Here is a 6,005-nt window from a genome sequence, read left to right on the forward strand (position 1 = left end):
GATTCAAGGAAATCTCAGGCTGCAGCCCCAGCATGAGGCAACAATAGACTCGAAACACAAAAAAGTGTCAGTGCAGTTAGCTTGTAAAAAGAGGAAAATGCACAATAGCACAACAGTGAGTTCACCTATTATATAATTGGAGGTTGTGTGTACATGTGCAGACAAGAAGACAGAATAAAAAGCCTCCTCTAGGAAATGCAAAACTTGGCAGCTTTGGCCAGGTAGAGTATGAGGCGGGCAGTGTCTAACAACAAAAAGAAACAGTCTGTAACTAAGGTTTGAATCAAGCTACAGCTCTCCTTGCTAAACAGCAGCCAGTTTTACTGCTACAAAACCCATAAAAACAAAGGGAGAATATGTCTGGCACGAGAAATAAGGCATGGGGAGAGTAAGGCAGAAAAAGAGACGCAGCATTAAATATACCAAGGCTGAGTTGTGCATCTGTTTTCATACAAGGATAATTTGGAGAGCTATGCAAAAAGCAAGAAGATTTCATTCATACAGAGTTTCCACATGGTCTGAAGTGCTGTTCCTGGGGACCAAAGGAAACCCAACCTGCCTCACAGGAGAGATGTGGGGCAGCCTGGGTGCCCTTAGTGTCCAGCACCTTTGTGCTTTGCGTTGACGTCTGGAAGGGCTTCGCAGAGTCCTGCTTGTTCCCTCCGCAGAATGGCCACCTCACTTCAGGAGTCAGTGAGAACTGTTGGCTTCATGCGTTTTGTTAATAGTACAAACGATCTTTGATTTGGGCTTCTTTATGGGGATTTTTCTGACCCTTACAGCCTGACTACATCCAACACACTGGCCAGGTTGTGTGAATGTTTCACACAGCAATGAACAGAGATTCTGACGCTCTTATGGTAACAGGATGAAATATTTCAGTCAAAGCATGCCATGCTCGCTGTTTTACAGGGGAGATGGTTTTAAAAAGATATTATTGACGGCTTTGGCAGAAAGAGTCCCTATGAGCTCTTCTCTTAACATCACCTGTCAAGTCATTTCTGCTCCAAAGGTATCACCACTTTTTTCAGGCTTCTTTGCTAACCCATATTAAAAAAATAAGGCAGAAACACTTTCCTTAACACGAGTTTAGTGGTTAACGTATTAGTAATCCTTTCCTTGTTGTTCATTACTCCTACTACTTCATCTCCCAAAGCTCCCCAGGGTCTAATGGAGGATTTCCACTGGACATGTTTGGTTTAGCTGTCTGTGAGTGGGTGTAGAGCTAATGAAGAGCAGCAAGAGCAACCAAGGTAAAAAAAACAATGGGTATGGAAGAGAGAGAGGTAGATCTGTCCCTTCTGATGCTTGTGGACAGACCAGATGCCCATTTTGGTGTGATGTCTGAACACGAGCAGGACTGGGTTATTCCCTGTTTTCCAGGGTGGTGCTTTCTGCAAACATGAGATCTGTTGAGGTAGCAATCATAACATCACTGAAATGCAGCTATTTCCGTGGTAAAAAACAAATCCGTTGTAACACGCAAACAGGAATGTTGCATAACGGTCTAAAAAGGGAGCCACAAGTATCTATGCCACAGAAACAGCAATGGAGGGGAGGTGCTGTCTCTTCACCATAGTACCAAGCATTTACAAGACTGAATGCATAACTTGACCTGCGACCGTGAGGATGACGTCCCCGAAAAACCATAGTGTTCAGTGAGCTGCTGTGGAACAAGCCGGTTTGAGTCACGACAGCACAGAGCTCTGCATGGGATCATTTACTGCGCCTGCTTTGGGCAATAGGTATAAACACTCCCTTCCTCTGAGGAATTGCATCACCAAGTCACAACCATCTGTAGTTTAAGTCAACTGAAAGTGAAATTCTTAGATACATTCACAAAACCCTGTTGGGACTTGGATACCTCCTGAAGTGCTCATTGCGGACATTTGACAGCTACAACAGAAATTCCATGAGATACCTGTTTATTGCTGGTCCCATGCACGGTTATTTCCAACGTGATTTGCCGTGATCCACATGTATGCATGTTGTCCATAACAAAACTACAACCAAACCCATCAACTAGTTTTCCTTTTCCGTATCCACCAGATCAGTCACATCTCTCTGTCCAAATGTTTTGTCTTTCTAGACTGGAAGTTTTTGGGAGCAAATCTTAGCTGTTTATCACTTAGCATACGGAAAGCATATCAAGAATGCACTAATAGAAACAAAAATGCATCAGTGTTATTTTTTATTTGACACATTTGATAGTGTTCTTTCATCTGCAGGAGCTCCCAAGTCATCCGATAACCATAGCTGTGTAATTGTGATTTCAACCCTGATCCTGCAATCAAGCTGATGGGGAACTGGTCAGGCCACAGTGCTCTACCCCATCACCCTTACTGCACAGGCAGGTTGTATTTTGAGATGTTACTAGATCATTTTAATGTTCCTTTTGATCTGATAGAGTATTAAGCCTTGGATTATTAATGGATCTCTCATTGTTAGTAAGATCAAGATTAAAAAGTACTTCAAAGCTAATAACTTCTTTCCATTTTAAAACATATAATACTGTAAATATCCTACAAATGATGATGTATGTGCTCATAATTGACTCATTAGGTATTTTCCCAAACAAAAGACACAGAGTCATGAACAACAAGCTTTAAATATTCAATGTTTTGTGGAATGTGGCTGCATTTTAGTACATAAATGATTCCAAAACTTTCCTCCCTTCCCCCTGTCTGAGACTCAAATTCATGATGTGCCCATGGATTTACTAGCCAAGGGGTTGGATTTTGGGGGTTTTGTTGTTTGTTTTTTAACCAAACTAAACGACACAGATACAGGAAAGCACTCCGAACAAATTCCACAACAGCTGTTCCAACCCAGCTTTCCTTTCTTTTAATTCCCCAACTGCATAAGAAATTCAGTGCATTATTTTGGAACTTTCGTTTTAGCAGAAGGCTTTGTAGGCACCAGTGTTGAGGCAGACCCTCAGGAGTACACAGGCAAGGTTGCAAAGGAAAAGGAAAAGTAAAAAATGAAGCACTTCTATGAAAGACAGATTCAAAGCAACACAAGCAAGCTCAAACCAAATCCTAAACAGGACTTTTCTGTTGAACTTTTTGCAGCACCAGCTAGAAGCCAGCCACCTCTGAAGTTTGGCCATGTTTAAAATCATAGACCCGAAGACAGCACTTGAGACCTATTCTGTAATTTTTACCATTTCAGGCCAGCTCCTACAGATATGTAAATACTTTACTTGTGTGAGCAGTCCCACTGGTACTATTTGCATGCATAAAGCTAAGCACACGCAGCATTGTTTGCAGAGTAAAAACATGATTGGCAAAGTGCTTATGATCCTAAAAATGCACGAACATACCAAAAGGCACTAACAGGGACCAGACCATAGCTAAGCAGCTAACTTGTTTAGCTTTTATAAATATGACCAGTCATGTAGTCTCATTTTTAATTGCCTAAATACCTCTGTAAATCTGTCCATTAATAACTGAAGTTTAAGCTTCGGGGGCATATTCTCAAGAACGATTCCCTTTAGATCTCTCTGCAAAGATACTACTGTTTTCAGGACAATTATTAAAGTCCTGGCAGGTGTAGAATACAAATCTGTACTGGTGAGGGGTAGAAGTCTGTTCATTCCTATTCATGAACTGTGTATTATTTATACAATGTTTGTGGGCTCAGCAAAGCAGAGGATATTTTTTAAATAAATGTTTATGTTCAAATAACTTTGCTAGTCTTATCTAATCTACCTTCATCATCTTAAGCACTGCAGGTGATTTTAAAAGTTGGCAAATCGTGCTGTCATCTGCTTTTACACATCAGGTTTGGCAAAAAACAGTGATTTGAATATTTAGCAATTTTGACACACAAAAAAGTATCATGATACCATCAAGTATCTCAAATCTTCTGCAGAACAGTGTTTGTAATCTACCAGTGGGAGGATTTTCCCATCTCTCTGTTCTTACTCCACCCTGACTCGTTCATCTCTGTACTGTCTTTAAAAGACTCATCCACTCCAGCATTGCAGAGGAAACGTAAATTTTAGGCTCTTTGTTTTCCAGATGGAGAGATGGGCAGCACAAGTCTTGTGCTTGGAAACGTTCCCTCACTTTAGGTCCCCAGAGACTGCTGAGGGGTAAAGTCATAAATTCCTGCTGAGATCTAAGCCTGCTCCACCTGCTCATGACCACAAAGCAATGGCATGGCAGCCCGTGGTTCGATTGCCCAGCTGCACCCTCACCACTGGAGCATCCTTTCTCTCCCAAATCAAGGGAAGAGTCACTCTCCTACGAAGAAAAACCATTTCTAATTCTTACTAGTTAGTGCTAGCCCTGTAGCAACGAAGGCTTCTGTCTCTTCCAGAAGACAGTGTTGTAAACTTTAGCAACATAACATAGGATGTTTTCATTAAGTTTTATCCAAGTTCAAACTTTTTCTTTGATCCTGTTACGTTCTTGGCCCCACTAATCCCTGCTGGTCACGATGAGCTCTGCAGGTCCGTGGCACGCTGGCCATGCACGCGCATGCAGAGCGCTTTGGCAAAACATACTGGCAGAGCTTTCTGCCTGTGGACGTGAAATGTGCTGCCAATGCGAAGTTTTTACCAGTGGAGCTCACTATAGCCCCTCCCAGGGAAAAAGGGCACCCGGGTGAAATACAGTGACAATGCCATGCTACAGCCACACTTACATTGTCACAGAGAACACTGCAGATCACATCATACTCCCAGGTGATGCAATGGCGTGGTTTGGTCTGCAACGCCAGCCAGACCGCTGCGTGGAAGTGACGCCAAGTACTCTGACAGCCAGCAGGAGAAAAACCCACACCAACAATCAGGCACTGTCTGTCATGATTTCTTTAGACTAAACATCTACAATTTTTTTATTCATTGGTGTTTGAAGAGAATGGCCCAGGCACAAAATCAGATGTAGGCTGGGAAGAGGGGTAGGTGGAAGGGGAAGAGCTTGACTGTTTTGTAAAGGAAGTTACATGTATTTGGGTGTCAATTCGTATAAGAAGTTTCACTTGACATTATCTGATGCGGTCAAAATACCCAACCCTAGCAGTTGGGGTTTATAATAGAAATGTCTACTCAACCTTAACTCTAGCAGCCACGATTGTAGCAATATAATACACCATCACTGGACCTACTCAAGCTGCATTTTGATGATTTGCCTTACTCTTAACATGCAATCTTTAGCGACTGCCAAGCGTCAGGGCTCTCCTGATCGTTAAAATGTTTTGTCTGAGCATGGCTCAGACTTGCTCATCTCGTGAATGCTGTCTTGAGGGCTACTTGGAAAAAAAAAAAAAAAGGCTCTTTTTATTTAAAGTGACAATAACCAGGAAAATGAATATATAGCTTATGAATAACTACAGATTGTAGTGTTCTTTTACTTACTGACTGCACACATGAAAATTACCCTGTTGCACGAAGCCTTCGTTATGCCTTACAGACCCTCCGAACTCTACACCCTCGCTTGCCAGCTACTGAGAAGAAAGTTCAGTGACTCGATGCTCATTGTGCATTGGAAGAGGGATGTGGAAGAAGTGAAACAGGCCTCTATGGTCTCTGGAAGCTGGCCAGGGATGAGGCCATTGGATCTATATTTAGGAGGGGTTTCACTTAATAGGGCTCGCAGCTGTGCATAGGTTGGGGTGTGAATTCCATCTCTCCCAGCATACAAAACCAAATCTTTATTAAAGAAGCAGCGACTTTGAGCTGTTCTGAAGTTCCCTATCATTTTCACTATGCTGTTCATCTGTTAAGGCATTTATATGACACATATAGGAAATAAAAGCCATCAATAAATCCTGTGTTTTGAGTATACTGAGACAATGACCAATAGCGTTAACAACTTGAAACAATGTGAACAGAAACAATAGTTTGCACCAATCTAGATTTTCACAAATGAATGTTCAAAAGTATCAATCCCCTAACCACTAGTGTCAGAGCTGGAAAAGTTATTACCTCCATTTCATACGTAGGAAAACTTGGAGCACAAAAAGTCTTTGTGATCACCCAGCAATACCTAGCCTTA

This window comes from Leptosomus discolor, chromosome 9, assembly GCF_034619465.1.
Source record: "Leptosomus discolor isolate bLepDis1 chromosome 9, bLepDis1.hap2, whole genome shotgun sequence".
In the NCBI taxonomy this organism is placed as follows: Eukaryota; Metazoa; Chordata; class Aves; order Leptosomiformes; family Leptosomidae; genus Leptosomus; species Leptosomus discolor.